This window comes from Xiphophorus couchianus, chromosome 10 (genome assembly GCF_001444195.1).
Source record: "Xiphophorus couchianus chromosome 10, X_couchianus-1.0, whole genome shotgun sequence".
Classification (NCBI taxonomy): Eukaryota; Metazoa; Chordata; class Actinopteri; order Cyprinodontiformes; family Poeciliidae; genus Xiphophorus; species Xiphophorus couchianus.
In genome coordinates this window covers 6,925,908-6,944,262 of record NC_040237.1, presented here as the reverse complement: position 1 = coordinate 6,944,262, position 18,355 = coordinate 6,925,908, and the positions used below count along the sequence as shown (strand labels likewise).

Sequence of the window (18,355 nt, the reverse complement as noted above, 5' to 3'; positions counted from 1 at the left end):
CTGGGATTCGATTTGATGGCTCAACACGATAACAGTTCATAATTATGAAGCAGAAGAAAAAGGATACACAATTTTTTGAACAATTATTCAAATAAAAATATGCAGCTTAGGCTTACTTAAATAAATTCTTTGTGGAACCACCATTTAGTGGAATTTCAGCTGCAATTCTTTGGCGTACAAATCTTCCACACATACTGACATATTTTGTCCCCATCAACCTTTGTAAAATACCTCAAGCTCAGTCAGACTAAAAGTAGAGCATCCATGAAAAGTAATTTTAAGTGTTGCAATAAAGGCTAAGTTAGATTAAGGTCTGGAGTTTCACCTGCCATGTATTCAATAAGCAACAATCTAAATCATTTCATAATAACTGTGGTTTGATCTTTGAAGTTGTTGTCTTATGCAGGTATTTTCCAAGTCTGGCCAACTTCCCATTTTCTGCTGGAATAAAAACGTTCCCACCGCATGACGCTGCCTCCGCTGCTTCACTGTGTAAATGTCATGTTCAGGGTGATGAAGAGTGTCAGGTTTCTGGCAGTTTCTTTTTAAGGGAAACTAATTTAATGACTTAATTAATTCAATGAGTTGTAACTGGAGATGCACAAGTGAATCTGCAAATCATCAGATCAGCCCTGATTAGTTTTCACAATTCTGTGCGAACATATGCTCTGAGACATGAAAAGAGATTTTCTTGTAGCTCTTCAGCTTCGGTTGCACTCAAAACTACCACCTTTATTATTTAGAGATCATGGAAGTAAAAAAAATAAATAAATCAAAACTAGTTCAAATCGATGTCATCTGTTCAGACCTCAAAGATATCAGGAACACCCTGATTGGTGCATCTGTAGTTATGACCATTAATCAAGTAGCATTCATTAAATTAGGGAAATCAATTGGAAAAGGCATCATTGCTTCACGTAAATGAAGCAAGAAGAAATAGGGCAGTGAAAGAGAACATTAATTGCCTGCATAACTCGACAGGAAAAGAGAGCATCTGGAAAGGAGGCTGCACTGGGCTATATATGTACAATACACCACAAAGAAGCCAGTGTTTTATAGTGAGAAGATGCTCTGACCTGTCAAATGTACTACTTATACCCTCTGCAGTCCCTCAGGCTCTTCAGCATTAATTCAATCATGTAAATCACCACCACAGAAAAAAAACAGGCGATAAAAATTAATTGTGAGCAAGAAATTACCGTAGCGAAAGTCATCCATCACTCTTATCCAGATAACACGTGCAACTGGCTAAAATATATTAGACTATAACCCCCAAAAAGTAAAGAAGGACACCAGCAAAACCCATACATGTGGAGATCAGAAGATCTGCCCTTAGCTTAACCAAAACCATAAGGGGTCAAATTATAACACAGAGGGGTGGTGGGTAAGGTGGCCTATGCTTCTCAATTCATTACTGCTGCTTAGCTGAGATCGCAGGCAGAGTCCCAGTTCAGCACTTTTCTCCTTCTTATATTTTATTCATCGTCTTAATTTCACCAGCGGTCTCCCCCTGAGGTGGATAAGTGCTTATGACAGTGTTGTTAAAAAGTGCGAGAAAACAATGGCCACCATTTAAATTATTGATTTTGGTAATGGGCTACAGTGTGAAAGGCTTAGCACAGAAGACATTGCATTCTATAAGAATAAACTGAAAGACTAGAACATTTCTGAAGAAATTTAAATGGGGCCTGCCAAAGTGTGCCTGTCGGTTGGAACCCAGCGTTCTGATGCTACAAATTAGCATCAATGCCAAAGAAAGCTACAATGCACTCAATAGCATGTGGAGAGTCACAAGCATGTTGAGTAACATGGACTTATGCCATTCAGTATGTTGAAATTAGTGTACAAGTTAAAATGAGCCAAATTGCTAACATTAGCCAAAATGCTGTCAGTAGCATGTGGGGCATCACTAGCATGTTGTCTTAAATTGGCTTACTCCATTTAGTATACTAAGGGTGGCTAATAAATAAGAAAACTAGCTAAAAGCTTTTTTTAGGGAAAAGGCTAATGCTAGTGGGGGGCAGTGAAATGCTAAGGTTTGTGCTAATGTTAAGTCACTGTCAAGCACAGCAGGGCAGTGCAATAACCTGAGAGAAAAAGATAGTAAATATTAGTTAGTATTAGTTAATTACACAAAAGATGTATTCTGTTTTTTTCAGGGGGCAACAATTTTATATTGTATCCAGAAAAGTGCCACAACATTTTTACTTCAAGGTGAGAGCTCAACAAATGCAGTGTGCATCTATGTGTATGAAGGCACAAGTGAAGGTAGTCTCTGTGTCATGATCCATGTTCTGTCCTGTCCATGCTGTGCGTTAACACTCATTCAGTTCACCTGCCGCGCCTGCTGATTGCTTGCCTGTTCCACCTGGTCCCTGCCCTACTTAAACTCCTCTCAGCCTCTGCCTCCTTGCCAGATTATCGACAGCCACGAGCCAGTAGTGATCCAGCGTTTCCTTATAAGCCTTCAGCGTTTCTTCGACCCTTTTCTGCCCACGGATTGACTCCTTCTGCCAAGCCCTCCTCGGATACCTTCTGTTCTGGATTTCTGGACCCTGACCCAAGCTTCGCCCCACGACCATCGACTATTGCCTGCCCCTCAAGCTAAGTTTGCTCCCTCCGATCTCCTGTGTATGACCTCTGCCTGGATAACCGTCTTAGTCTCTTCCTGGATTCTCTGCTCCACCCGTCCATTGCACTACAGGTCAGTTAAGCCGAACATTTCAAAGTTACCCCTCCCCTATCAGTGCATCACCAGCCTTCTCTCCTCTCTTCTCAGTGCTGTGTTGGATGACCACATCCTGAGCCGCACCAATAGCTGAAAATTTAATTAAACCTTTTTCCTTTGCAACTCTTGTGTGTGGTTGAATTTCCGGGTCCCCACCCAGTGCCCTTACACTCTGTAGGTATGCTATATATTTCTCTCTTTGCTTTAAAGGTTCATAGTCTAACCTTCAAAATATTTATAATATAAGATTTTTTTTCCCACTCCAGTGCTACTGTTACTGAGTGGGAATGTTCAGGCAAATTTGCCTCTACAGCACTGATGGTCAGAGAAATTAAGCTGTAGCATAATGTAGTCTGTCACATATAAGCTTTATAGCCATCATACAGGCAGTAACTGAAACAACAGCACATATGTTTACCTTGATTTATGAATGTGAAAACTTTGTCAGAGGACATATTTTAAACAGAAGGACAATTCTGTAAAAGAGTGCTAGTGTTTTTGTACTGCTTTGATGGTGGCCACAGTTATAAACATAGTCTAAATGGTGATTGAGGTCATAACTTACACAATTGTTTCAACCGTATTTTAAAGCAGAAGGATAAACACACGAAGAACTACTTTTTGTTGGAGCTGTGAAATAAGTTCACGCAAAGCTGTCAGCACTATTTGCCTGCAACAAGAAGAGCATGGATTTTAATTTCAGACTCAGGTCTTACTTCTTGGACTTTGCATGTTCTAATTGGGTTTTGTCTGGGTACTCGAGTTGAAGAATGGGGTTGAAGATTGGGGTAGCATTTTTCAATTTAGGAGATTCCACATCTCCAAAGAAAATTTATGTATTACACAAAAACAATGTTTTCTTAATCAAATTATGCATTTGTAAGGTTTTCACAACCATCCATGAAGCGTCTTCCACCCTCCCCCATTTTAGCACAGTGAACTAAAAGTGGCTTTTTAAAACTACACCTCTCCTTTTTTATGGTTATGAAAAGAACAATTAAAGGTGGTGGTGCAGACCTGTTTCTTGTTTCATCTCTAAATCCTCCTGTGTCTAAATCCTATGCAGTAGACTTTCACACCTTGTCAACACTCTTGTCCAACCGGGCTGAACCTCCTGCCAGATAGGAAAATGTGCATAGACCAAGCATTAGCTCCGGACTGCCAAGAAAATGTGTGAATTAGACAAACGTAGGCCATAACAGTGTCAGCTGTCTTCCTATTTCTCCACCCGGGAGCAGGTCTGATGAATACAGTTTTAGGAAGGCTACACAGAGGGCCTCCCAGCGGATCCATAATATTAACTTGGCCTTCGGATTCGCAATTCATAGGATTTTGAGCTTTATCTTCCTTCTGGTGCATTATACAAGTCTTCCCGATAATGAAGCTTTAGACAAATTCCCCAGGCTGAACAGACAGGCAGATCGGTTAATTCTGAAAATTAAAGGTGAGCAAAAAATGTTTTTTTAGCTCACATTTCTAATTTCCAAGGTTGCCAATATGAAATGAAATGAAATGAAATGAAATTTATTTGAACATGATACAAATATAAAAATAAAATAGTGCACAGTAACAAGAAGTGCATAAAAAAGAAGAGGAAATACAGATTTTTTGTTTCAGTTAACATATCATGCTCAAAATGGGGTAGGAAGAAGTGAGAACTTATAAACTCCTACCCCCTAAACACTTGAAACTTTAGAGTCCTACTGTCATTAAAAAAATCAAAATCAAAATGGCAGTCAGAAGTAACAGTTACTAATATTTACCCATACATTTTCCCATTTTATGCTGGTTTGTCTTTCTAAACCCTTACACCAAGTTGTTATCTGCAATATGTTCCACCTCTAGCAGGTGGATTACTTACATTCTAATTTAAGTTGCAGGTAAATCAAAATAATACATTTGTCCTCTTCTGTTCCCTCTAGGAAGTGGATTACAGGACATAAAAACTACCTGCTTGGCCAAATCCTGATAAATGGAGGAAGGTTGAGAGATTTTCCACAATAACACATCCATCTCACAAAGCGTAACAATTTCTCTGCTAGGCCAGTGGCTCATATTGGTAGCAGCTGCCTGAACAGATATGAAACACTGGCTTCAAATTAACCAGGCAGGGATAATCCCACAAAGTGATAGACCCGGGATTGGAAATAACATTCATACAAACTCGTCGTGACCCCAGCCAGGCCTTTTAGTGACCTGGCTGGGGTTGCTGCCTTTTAGTGCTTGCTGCTTGTAAAAATGTAAACATGAGCTGGACAGGTGTCACGTGTCCGGCTCATCTGACACCTGAGCTGGACATTTGCTTGAAACAGAAGGAAAGTCTGACCTCTGATCTTAGTCGCTCCTGCAGCCAAGTAAACAACTGCTTCAGGCCGGCTGCTGTTTACACTCCCAAAAACATGTGAAGCTGCACGACTTGTAGGGTGATTAAATAAAAAAAAAGCGGCTGACCCGGTCAGTTGGGAGAACAATGAGCTGTCATTCTGTGAGGTTTGTGGGTTATGCAAAAAAGCACATATAGCTGCAATAAACAAATGTGCTAGTGAATGATTGCTTATTTAAAAAGAGAAGCTATAGGTAATTGGAATATGAACACAAATCTCTGTGGAGTTGTGGATTGTTTAGGCTCCCGCAGATTGGTGCTATGGCCCATTAGCGTGACATGTGGAAAGGAGATGCAGAAAAACCACACATAAACATAACCATTTATGGGTGAGCTACCTCTCCTCTTTTGAATTCTTCTAAACACAGACACATGAACTGTCATTTAGTTTTAGTGCTGATTTACATTACAGTTTGTTTTTTTTTTCTTCAAATCATTGGTCAGTTCTGGTTAAAAGTCAGACCAGAAAAAAATATTACGATGTTTTGATATTGATTCACTTAGAATAATTTTTTTTACATATCATCTTCAAAACAACAACAAAGTGCTTATGGTGTATATGTTGTATATGTTCCTACTCATTGTAAATAAGTAGGTATATATAAGTAACCTCATTGTAAGAAAAAAGAGAAATATAAACAAGGACACAATGTTTCACACAGAGCCCAAACATCTTTTATGAAGGTTTTGAAGTGGCCTAGTCAATGTTTATACTTAAATCTGGCTGAGATACTGTGGCCAGATTTGACTGAAATACAAGGGGAGGAGCACAGCAGTATACACTGTTCTTATTTGATATATAAATATCAGTGCCATTATCTGAGTTGTATTTATTTGATATATAAATACCACTGACATCTGAGATGCTCATGTTAGCTTTTCATGAGTGGCTAGTGAGCAGCCATAGTGGGGCATGCCTCAATTTGTCCTTTGCCTAAAGGGACAACCCGGCAACATCTACATTGTAATGTGAAGTGTTAATGGTTACCAAAAAACCCAATTCACGGCAGAATCGAGACACTATTTTAAATGTTTAGCCAGAAAAATAGTCCATGTGTAAAATGAAATTCTTATCAATATTTTAGATTGAACAAACCCAGATATCTTACTAAAAGATGAAACTGGTGAAATGATGAAGTTTGAATGATTAAAATTAAAAAGATCTTATGCTAGAATTTCTCCCAGTTAGCCCAGACTGGCTTCTTAAAAGCAATACGTATAAGAATGAGCCAATGTTTTGAACACCTCCCCAAAATAAAGCTCCCTTCAAAAAAACTGTAAATCCAGTTTTTGCAAAGGACTCAAATCTCAATAAGTTAGCTTCAGCTTATAATAGGCTTTTTTTTTTTCTTTTTTTTTTAACAACACTGTCAGTATTGATAGTTGGGATGAATTTTCACACAGCATGAAACAAGATTTTTATATGGCTACATCCTTACTGTGAAAATCTCAGCCAATCCAAATGTTCAATGCTATAAATCAAACTACAAACAGACGGGGCCTGTGCTAAGATGCCAAGTTGCATACACGAGGCACAACTGGGCACAGATGGTAAGAGAAGAAAAAACAGTTTGGTTTTGCATGCATCATTAGCATAAGCAATGACCCCAAACCTTGGCACTGTGGAGTGTGAGATTTACACCTCTTACTCAGCACCTCAAAGGCCAAGCAGTGCATGCAAATTCCATAATATTGTTTACTGATTTTTCTAGTTTTATCTCAAATGTTCCAGGTTGTGTTGTTATGTTGTAAGATATAATTCTTGCTTACTTGGCTTTAAAATGCTACTCATCTTCATCAAAATGTATTCTCTATGCTGGAATCAATCTGTGGTTATAGATAATGGATGCTTTGCATTTTCAATACATGAAACCAAGGCTTCAGTAAAAATCTGGGTTGGAAAATTCATTTCAAGTGCTTTAATAGGGAAAAAAATTTGATAAATATGTAAGTTGCCACCTAAATAAAAAACTGGTAGCAAGTCACTCACCCGATAAAACTGATGAATGTTTGTCATTGTGGTAGCTTAATCACTGGAAGCTCATCAGTCTCAGTGACAAACAGCCCAGTCTGTTACTTTGTACAGACAACACGTTCTAGAGTGGTCGCTCATCCACAGCAACATAAATCCCGAGCAGTGATCCAGCACTCTCACCAGACATAAATAATGTTAACTTCACTGGAGGATCCATCCATCACTGGATGCTCGGCACGCATCACTTCCTTCAAAGTCCAACTCCTACTCGTCATGCAGAAACTGAGAGCAGTCAGATATTGTCTCCAGCTTTCATTCAGTCTAAAACCAGAACCTGCTGTCACTTGGCTGAAAAAAAAAAAAAAAAGAGTGAAAATGTATGCAGTAAAACGGCGACTGATGACAGGTGGGAAGCTATAGATGGCATCTTTAAGAGATCTTTAAGAGCTTACAGACACAGAAGCAAACATGACTAAGAGCTGGAATGCCATTGATGTATGCAATCTGTTATGGTTCATTAAGAACACAAACTCTTCACTTAAATTGAAATCAATGAATCGTGCGCAAATAAAAAAAATTCTTCATTGTTTCATCCAAATTTTATTCTTATTGAACTATCAAGTCTGTAAAGGCTTTGGAAAATAATTAAAATTATTCTTCCTGACTTTTGAAAGCCTCGTGCCATGTCTCCAAACTGCTTCTTTTTATAAAGAATGTTTCCAAAACATCCAGTAATTCCTTTTTACAAATGAAAAAGCCCACATTCCTGTTTGATAGTGTGGCTGTCATTCATCCATTTAAACCCACTTTGTCCTCCTCAAGGTTGCAAGGGGACAGGAGCCTCTGCTAACTGCCAAAGGACAAAAGGCATGATAGAGCCTGGGCAGATGGCCAATCCATCACAAGGACACACAAGACAAACAAGCAGTCAATTTAGCATCACCAATTACATTGACATGCATCATTTTAGACTGTAAAACAGGTCAATAAAAAAATCCAACAATGCCTCACAAAAGGATTCATCCCCTTTGACTCTTTCACAATTTTTCAGTCTGTTTTAGAGACAAATCCCCAAAATCTACAGCTCTAATTGCAGCGTAAAAAAAGTTTTGATTCGCAAAGACTTTGACAGCCTTAGACAATTTATTTCTAATTTTTTTTCCACTTTATAATATGCACTACTACTGTCTGTTTGTTTGTTACATAAATTCACGATAACAGGTTTAACAAAATGTGGAAAGTTCAATTGGTCCAAAAACCTTTGCAAGTTGCAATAAAGATGGTTGACATTTACAAATGATGGCCTCTGTCTCAGTGTTAACCACTTACAATCAAATAAAGCAGTGGCTGTTTGACATAGTGGCATTGATTTTCAAAGCCTTCCAAAATACAGACCACAACCTCTTGAATTTACTCACTGTAAATGCTGGAAGACATTTTTGTTACTTGTTGTTTTCCTGTGCTTTGTGATTGTCGCAAACATAGCGAAGCATAACTGCTTCAGCAAAAAAGTCGTTTTCTCTCTCCACTGTGACTGAGAGTAAGCTAAAGTTAGCAGCTTCATGTGCAAACCACAGTGTAACATCCTGGCATTTTGAGCAGCGCTGAGTGGCTGCTTGTGCTTGCAGTCATCCACCCGCAATGTGTCAAACACACCGTCAGACCAAAGATTGCATACGATTGTGAGCTATTTCAAATTTTGGGTTTATTTGCAAGATTATCCCAATTTTTGCATCAAAACTCAAAAACGCAAGAATTATTGTCAGTTGATGCAGCTACTCACTGAAAATTATTGGATGTTAATTAATTGGGAAAAATAATTGACTTTATTTGTCAGTCACCAATCAGGGTTGGATGGACTCTGATGGTCAATTATATTGTTCACAAGTTTCTGACATTACAATTTGGCCTATTTCTCTAACCCACTCTTCAACATTGGAAAGGCAAGAAAACATTTCATATAAAGTAAGTTATATGCATAGATCTTTTTAATTAAGGAAATAGCAACAAGAATATAGCTACTATTCTAAATGTGCAAATGTCTACTTTTGGAGCTGAATGAAAGTTTTGACCAACTGATGACTTTTTTTTTTAAGTCTTGTTTTCAGCGGTGCTGTCTCAGGAGAATATTTCTTTTGACCAGATAACATGCAAGTAATAACTGAGCTACTTGAAATGTATAGGTGCTCCATTAGTTTATGAACATCTTCATATAGTCAAACCAATAAACTGTGATCTACCTAAATTAAGACCAGTTCAATCAACTTCATTGAGAAGTTGTTTAACAGTCCACTGTAATTTTGATGAGTGCTACAACTATTCCCACTGCAGTTACCTACAGTAGTCCAGTCTTTATATACGATTGTTGATAATATAAAGAAAACAACAATATGAAATTACAGTACTTCTCTAATCCTTCTCCAATCTCTACTTGTGACTTGATCACAGTGGAGCAGCTCAACATTGTAGAAACACATCACTGCAGTTTGACCAGGCAGAGCATGTTAGAAATCTAAGGAAACGTCTCCATGTGGTTTGAAGATGAGGGGACAGTCATGCACGACCTGTTGAGCACCACCACATGCACCACAGATTCTAGGCATGGTGGAGCAGAGACAGAAATAAAATCACTCCTACTGGTGAGGTCAGATGCTCCATTTAAGAAACAGAGCGTGCCACTTCAAGATCTCAGGACAGAAAAAAGATATGCTGAAGAAAAATAAATAAAAGAGGTGCCAGAATTATCAAACCAGGGCAAGGACCTGGAAGTCTCTGGTTGCAGACTTTTGGAGACTCAGAATCTTGGTCGCCGGAAATGATGTTAAATTTCCCAGACAGGCCTGTTATCTCACAAAAGACGAAGAAATGTGGGGTAAACAGAGCCTGGCAGCACGGTGTTTATTACAGCTTCTAATCTGTAGCTGATTTTGATAAATCAGCACACCAACGGGGCATCTATTTCAAGATTTATGGCATGCTCCTGGAGGAAAATTAAAGCACATTAAAGCATAAGCGTAAACAAGAACAGCAGTGTGTTAAATCTATGTGACATTAAATGCAGGATTGCACGGTAATTCAAGTGCAAGTTGTCTATTATCGTACCAGCTGCTTATGGTTCAATTAGCATTTTTTACTAAGAAAAATATTTAGTCCTCCCTCTAAACTTGTGCAATTCGAGTCTGCAGCTCTATGTTAGTTCAAAGTCAAAGAATCCCTGCTGTGGTCTAACCTGATATGAGTATTGCTCTTTTAACATGCTTAATACCAAATTATTTTAAGCTTTATTGATAAAACAACATCAAAGATTTTTTTTAAAAATATGATTAAATTCTCTTAAATTGTGAGGTGCAACACAGTTTTCATATTGTAACCAGATTTTAGAGTAAAACTACATAAGCTCATGGTGGACAGATGGATGAATTGCTTACTTTTCATAATAGTTTATGGGGAAAAAATATAGCTTTGCCTTCCATATTTTACATCCGGGTTCTAGTCATGGTAAATGGCCTGCACTTTTATAGCACTGATCCAGTCCACTCCAAAATGCTTTACACTACATTCAGTCATTCACCCATTCCCACACTCTGATGGTGGAAAGCTACTACACTGTCTGACAGGAGCTGCAATGCACTGGTGCCACAAATCGAAAACCCACTGGTTACAGGATGATCTGCTACCACTGTCGCCACTTTCACCCCAAGTCTGGAAGTTATGTAAATCAAATTCCGTATTTTTTCTGACTCCACAGAAACTCTGTAAATCCCCACAGCTTTTTCTTTTTTTAACTAAATAACCTTCCCATGAGACATCTCTTGTGAATATTTTAACAACGAAGACATTCATTATGTCTGTGTTTCAGTAATTCCTACCAAACAACCTGTTTACCCCTAAAATCACAAGTCCGAAAAAAAAACAAACATCAGATTTATATGTGACTGAAAACTCAAAACTGACACAGGAGGTGTGCAATGCTGTGTGTTTGATGTGACTGAATGCTTCATCAACCACTTATGAAGAATACTACATCTAAATCAACGCTGAGAAAAAGGTTCTGCAGCTCTGCTTTTGTATTAGCAGAAAATTTCATCAAACATACTCATGCGCTCCACAAAAATCAGCTCGTGGGAGAGATGAAACGAACGGGAGCAGAACCCGAGCTGTGCCAGCTGGAGACCACGCACTGTACACCAGTCTAAATCATCCTAATCACCCATCCCACTCTTTGTGTAATAATACATTTCAAGGAGGAAGAAAATTCCCTTCACATTTAGAATGCCAACTGTGTGTCTCAGCTCCCCACACAGTCTTTATCAACTTGCAGGAAGTTGCACACAACGACGACGTCGCGCACGCAAGCAAATCTCTTGTTGCATCATGTAAAAGAGCATTATTATGCAGCAGCCGATGTGGCCTGTAAATGCTGGCCTGACTTGAATTGATTTGGAGCAAATTTTAATCAGAGGGATATGTGCAGTTTGTCCAGTTAAGTCCATCTTATGAAAACGAAAACAATGAAGCACAACTGCAAACTTAACAAGGAATGCCCATCCACCCGTGCAATAACAAATGTCTTCGTTATTGCTTTTCAGAATTTAATCAGAAAAGCATGCAAGAGGTTCTTGAAAGCTCTGAGGGAGTAAGCAGAGCTGTAGCTCAGGTGGAAGAATCTGTTGACACAACTACTCCTCACTTACTCTACAAATCTGGCCTTTGTGAAAATGTGTAGACATTCACCACAAGCCATGTAGTTGTAGCCGCAGTAAACCTATGGAGGAAGGTGTAACTGCAGTGAATGGTTGTTCCCCAAGGTATTGTTTCATGGATGCTAAGCACAATTTTCCCCCTTTTAAATTTTATTTGTAAAAAATTATAAAATACCCTGAATTATTTTACTTTCACTTCATAGTTTTGTGCTAATGTGTTTTGGGTTTATCAAATAAAATCACAATAAAATATAGAAGTGACATATATATATATATATTTTTTTTCAGAAAACATCTATTGACATTTTGGCTGTATGCTGAGTATGGTGCACAGGTACATTACTGTCTGCATGGAGGCTTCATGTTTCTTAATTATCTATAAGTTTCGGCGCCTGTCTTTTACTTCCTGTCAGTTTCAGACGAACAAAACTGGTGTGCAATGATTAATATTGCCGTTAAAGATTCACAGTTAAAGATTCCTGAAAACCTGTTTAAAAAAAAGATGCACTTAGGTTGAAATGACCACAGGTAAACTGTCACTATTGGTATGTTGTAATGTATGGTAATGAGTTCAAATTCAGTGACAACTGTAGTACAAGCTAAAAATAAAAATATGTTGCTGCTAAAGCTGCTGTCAGTACATTTACACAGAAGTTACAATGTGCTTCAGCATCCCAGTTATTCCCACCCAATTCTGCTGTGCTCGTTTCACTTTTACCTTTCTGTTTGAAGCTACACTCAGCAAAAAAATAAATAAATAAGGTGACACACGGGTGATTAATTGAAAGCTCAAGTGCAGCAAATTAAAAATCTTTTAGGCACTGAGATTGGAGTCAAATATATTAACTTGAAAATTATGCAACCACTAGAACATATAGATCTCTCTTCATTGGCATATATAGGTTAAAAAAAATCCAGAAAAAATAAATGTATTTGAATGATTTCAATTTAGATTATTTTTTTCATCTCTATTAACCTAATTGCTAAAACAATTTTATTAGCTTGTATAAATACTTCATTATACTTCATTTCCTGTTAGTCTGGAGTGTGAACATGATGTTATGAAATCCTTTTGTTCATTTGTAATATCTATGCAAACTATGTTTTTAACTACAAGATGCAGAGCAAATATCAGGAAAATCATCATGATGAATTTTCCTTTAGGTTAATCAGATTCACTTTAATTGATTTTAGTTGTGAACTCAAAAAAACTGAATGCTGAAACTGAATCAAAGTGTCAGTTTAAAGGTGTAACACTTATGCAGCCAGGTTTGGTTTTCATTTGAATTGCAAAGGACATAAAGTATGTCACAATGAACATAGAAAAATGTAATGGCATGTACTGTATTTTACCAAAATTTGATGTTTTCATACAGATAGAATGAAATATATGGAATATTTCCAAAAATGACGGTTGAGTTGGGTCAGGTATGTGGTTAGGATGCTTCCTGGACACACTCCCGGTGAGGTGCGCTGGGTGTGTCCCACTAGAACGAGTACGAAATCCAAAGTGAGACCAAAGACACTGTGGACAGGCTGTGGAGTTCCCCTGGCCTGGAACTCTTTGGGATTCCCCCAGAAGAGCTGGCCCAAGCCCCCCCCCCACCTTCGCAAACCAATTCTGGATTAAGTGATAGATAATGGTTGGACGGAAATACAAAATATTTTTACAAAAAAACTGAAAATTAAATGATTGCTGGAGATCTTTGATGATAAAATGTCCTCATTCAAGTCTGCTCTGATCCTTCTCACAAGCTGCTTTTTCTTGGTAAATTTTCTAAAATCCATACAACTTTCTTGTCCGTTCTTTGATTTATACAAATTTCTTTGAAAAAAAATCAATATTATTTCCCATCAAAATAGCAAATTTAAAACATCTGGATACAGGAAGCAAAGAGGAAACAAAGTCAAGTTCCTTTTTTTAGTACAAATTTAGACAGTAAATCCGGTTTTGACTTATGCCATTTGTTTGTGAAGGCTTATTTTCTTTTTCAGAGGGGATTTTTATTTTGATAAAGCAGCAATTTACAGCAAATAGCAGAAGTAACAAAAAAATGAACATGGGAGGTTCTACAAGTGACAAGCTGTAGGCAGAGTGCGTTTGATTTATTTTATAGGGAAGTCTGGTTGATAGCTTTAAAATCTGATGGAAATGATTCCAGACATCCTCACATGTGTTTCTAGCAGCAAGTGGTCTGGTGGGAGTCTTTGCTCGGACAAAGGCAACAGAGGACCACTTCGTGCCTCTTCAGGTTTCCAATGCTCTCATTGGTCAGCAGAAAACCCTTTTGTTTCTCTCATAAATGACAGCTAAATCTTCTTTTATATATATTAAAAAATTTTATAAATCGCCTCTGAATAATTTATTCTGGACAGTTCCAGCATAATTGATTGATCAGATTTAAATTGTCTTTTCTTTTCTTTCTTTTTTTTTTTTTTTACACAATAACAGTATTCCACTTTAATTCGCAGCCAAACGAGACAAGTTTGATTAGAATACATAGTGAGCCATTCATTATGTGCGCAGGCATCAGGCGCCTGATCGCTGAAAGGGCTCCGTTATATTAGGTGATGTCTCCGCTTGTAGGAACAAACAGAGACACATACTGAGAGTCAAATCAGTTCCCCCAAAAAACTTTTCCATCTCTGCACCAGCTCCCTTCACAGACGCATGCAATCAGGGGGTCGAAGAGCAAAATGCAAAGATTTGGCTTTTGAAAAATAAAAGGCAAGCGGTGATACAATAGTAACAATACGAGGAATTAAACCTACCATGAGTTTTCTTGCTGGAAGCCGGCAGCAGCGCTCACACGATCAGCCGGATGAAACAACTTCTCATCGCCTGATTGTGTATTTCCATGCCGATCGCTGCCCGCGTATTTAATAACCTTTATAAATCCGTGCCATTATTATTTCCCTTCCCCTCTGATGGTTGCCACAGAAGAACAAGTTGCGGACTCTGATATGTGACTGTCTCTGTCTCCGGAGCGCTCGGTATGAGCGGAGGAAGGAGCTCTCTCTCTCTCTCTTTCTGTCTTTCTGTTTCTGTTTGCTGGTGCTGAGGGACAGGAGAGGACATCCCCCACGACCGACTATAGCAATCACAGAAATATCACGGAAATAATAGAAAAAAAATACAATAAAATGCGCAGTTTTAAGCATACAATTTCCTAAAAGGACCTACACTGTAGTCATCCCCTACACAGTGTGGGGATCACTACAGGTCCTTCAGCAGCTACCCTGATGAACTTGAAGCCCAACTGGAGCTCAAGATCTGAATATTAACATAGCTGTTTCTAGAACCTCTTCTGCACTTGATGTTCAGGTATTTATTGGAGCCACGTCTCCAGTGCGCCCTGAATGCCACACAGTTGCCTTCACCTCCCAGGCTCTTTCTAGGCACCAGCCCCACTGCAAGGACAGACAGGTATATAAAGTGGACGAAGGGGATTAGGATTATTTTTTCGATGACCCTACCAGATCTAAAACAGAAAATGTTTTGTCTGCTTTAATGCCAGCAAGTTAGGGTAAAAATAAAAAAAATATAACTTCCTTTTTTTATATTTACTGTCAGTGGTTTTACTTTAACAGTCTGGCGTTGTTAAGCATTCTCTAAACACACAAAAACAAACTTGTTGGCACATGAAGTTTCAAGAGAACAACGCCTCTGAAAAAAATGTTACTGTCTCGGTTTGTGGACGAAGAAGATGACCCACGTGATTTTATGTAACAGGGAATAAAAAAAGGAAAAATGATTTTCAAAGGTGGGGGGAACATTTATATTTATCCTTCCCAAACCACATTTTGCAGCAATTACAGCTACAAGTCTTTTGGGGCATGTCTTTAATGGTTTTGTACATCTAGAGATCAGAGTTCTTCTTTGGAAAACAGCTCAAGGTTAGTCAGGTTGACTGAATACCATCTGTGAACACCAGTCATCAAGTCTTGCCTCAGATTCTCAGTTAAATTTGGGCCCGAACTCTGACTGGACCATTCTAGCACAATGTACTTTGATCTATACCTTTCTATTGAAGCCATTGCTATATTTAAAAGGTTGTCCAGATGGAAAATGAACCTCCACCACAGTCTCAAAAGCTTTGTAACTGGGTTTCCTCTAGGATTACTATTTATTAAATTCCATTAATCCTTCCATACCCTCCCAAGCTTCCCTCTGCCTGCTGTAGAAAAGCAGCCACACAGCATGATGCTGACCCCAGCATGTTTCACACTGAGGATGATGTGCTCAATGTGATCTTTATGTGTGTCATCTTGCACAGTCATCTGCTTACTTGTGTAAAGCAGATAACTTGATGAAAATCCCAATGAAATGTTAAAATGGCAAAATGATATAAGTGCATGAACTCTTCAAATACGAGGTCCAGCAGATGGAAGGGAAGTGATTCATTTTGAGACGTTTGGACAAATCAGACCTGTACACAAATCATTGCTTAACTTCAGTGACTGTGCCGCATGTGGCCAGCATCAAGGTGAGTCACAAAAAATTACCTCTTGGTTAGGAAATATGTGGTCTCGCTGTGGGTTTCAGACATGCTTCTCAGCTTTTTCTGCCGAGTCTGCACTCACCGAGTTTATCGCTGCGATATTGATGTGGTCATGGCAGCTCATACGTCTACAAAACCAATAATCTCAAGTATGCCCAACATCCTTATATTTACTGAAATAAACAACAAACTGAAGCGGTTTTATGGATTTTAGGGAATTTAATCTCCTCACAATATGAAGTTTAGTGTGCTGGATCACACTAAAGGACTGAAATTAATCAGATCGAAAGAGAACAGCTTCATCAGGAGGTGAGTGTGTAATTGTAGGTCATCTCTTAATCAACTCATCCAGGGCATATATTTAAATCACTGTCTGCACTTTGTGCCACATCTGCAGACAATTATGCTCCAAAGCTGCAGCCATCCTCAGCCTCATTTTTCATTAAAAGGCACATAGATATACTGAAAAGTAAGATGATATGAAAAGAATTTAGAAAATCTTTGCCAGAAGCTCACGAGTCTCTGGCTTTAGTCTTTTTTTCCACAGAGGTTTTTCATTCTTAAAATTGACTTCCAAACAACAAGTGATGTTTGCTTTTTTTTTGCAATTATTGTTTTTTTGCAGGGGTGTGTGTGTGTGCGTGTGTGTGTGTCAGCTGTTTCTCGTCCAGTGATCACTGTCACAGCTTAAATACTCTTCAGTTTTGACAGCCCCTTACCAAATCTATTATCTTGTCCATTTAACCAGCCAGCAATGTATTGTTTCATGCATTGCTTCTTTAATGCCTCATGTTCAGTTAATTTGAATGATCCTGAATACGTCTTGCATTGACCAAATATTGATATTAACAATAAATGACTAGTAATTCCTGTATTGTTCGGACCTATTAACATACAGAGCAGTTGTGGTGTCGTTTCTTTCTTCGATAGTATGAACTAAAAGCTCAATTAATGTAGAAATTTCTTACATGCTTTCCATGAGTTTCAACTCCAAAGACTTTGTGTTCTAGCAGTGAACCATTTTCATGATGTTAGCGATTGTGCTTAATTTTGGAAACAAATAACCTATAAGGAAACAGTACATTTAGAGGGAGAGTCCTTGCTATTAGACAGTTTTTCTTTGACTCTACTGTACATTTTAACCGTCCACACTTGTTTACAAAAATTAAAACATCAGTAAGGTCTCAGTTAATTCAGTTTCATTAAAGAGTATCAAAAACAAAAAGATTTATATTCAAATGCACTGCCCTATTCATTTGCATAACAAAAAATAAAACAAGAAAGCAGCAGGTCACTCTCCCTCATATTTCCACTTCTCTTTTCTCGAGTGAAATACATTTTCTTGGTTTTCTTTGCCTTTTTTATTTTATTTAGCCTAATAGCCAGAGATTAAAATGTTCCAAATAATCCAGCAAGATGGTCAACTGAGATAAGAAATACATTTAGCATGTGGGTGTTGATGAATGAGGTTTGGAAAAATGTCTGATAGACTTGTGGAGATATTTTGCTAAGAAAGAGTGGGTACTGACCTCATGCTTGAATGAATCATACATTCCATTGAATACAGACTTTTTCCTGTATGTTTTTTCTTGAACCTTTGGTGAAATGTTTGGATTTCTGAACTTTGGGCTGATGTGTTTGTTGCTAAGCATGGTTTAACTTCCTGGAACTCTGGCAGCTGCTACTATCTGGTACTTCCCAGCTTGTATATTACTCATCTTCTTAATTTTGTGATGAGCATGTCTGAGCACTTATTACAGACTTGTTAATATGTTGTATTTGTTCAAGTTCCGGTTAAAAGACTTAAAATTCTTGGACTGCAGTAAATGAGATTATGGCTATGTTAGGATGTTATTGTGAAAGATCAACACAGTGATACATAATTGTGCCCGTCTCTCTTCACCTCTGCTAAACCATTGGGGTACCTTTCTACAAGCCTTACACATCTAGAGATTGAAACCTTTGCCTATTCTTCTTTGCAAAACTGTTCAAGCGCAGTCAGACTTTGATGAAGAGCAGATGTGAATATCAGTTTTTGAGTCGAGCCACAGATTTTTAATTGGG

The 18,355-nt window shown here is 38.2% G+C and overlaps 1 protein-coding gene and 1 long non-coding RNA gene across 2 annotated transcripts in view; one reads left to right on the top strand and one right to left on the bottom strand.

The window, feature by feature from the left end:
- The window catches only part of chst15 (carbohydrate sulfotransferase 15), a 41,429-nt gene extending 26,594 nt beyond the window's left edge, over nt 1-14,835 (bottom strand). The window contains exon 1 of the mRNA XM_028030031.1: nt 14,562-14,835. The gene's annotated coding sequence lies outside the window, so the exon portion shown is untranslated. The remainder of the gene's footprint in view (nt 1-14,561) is intronic.
- Nucleotides 2,519-2,851, top strand: LOC114152215 (uncharacterized). Its single transcript, XR_003597079.1, has 2 exons — nt 2,519-2,704; nt 2,780-2,851. It is a non-coding gene; the product is annotated as an uncharacterized LOC114152215 (long non-coding RNA).
- Nucleotides 14,836-18,355: the final 3,520 nt, after the last annotated feature.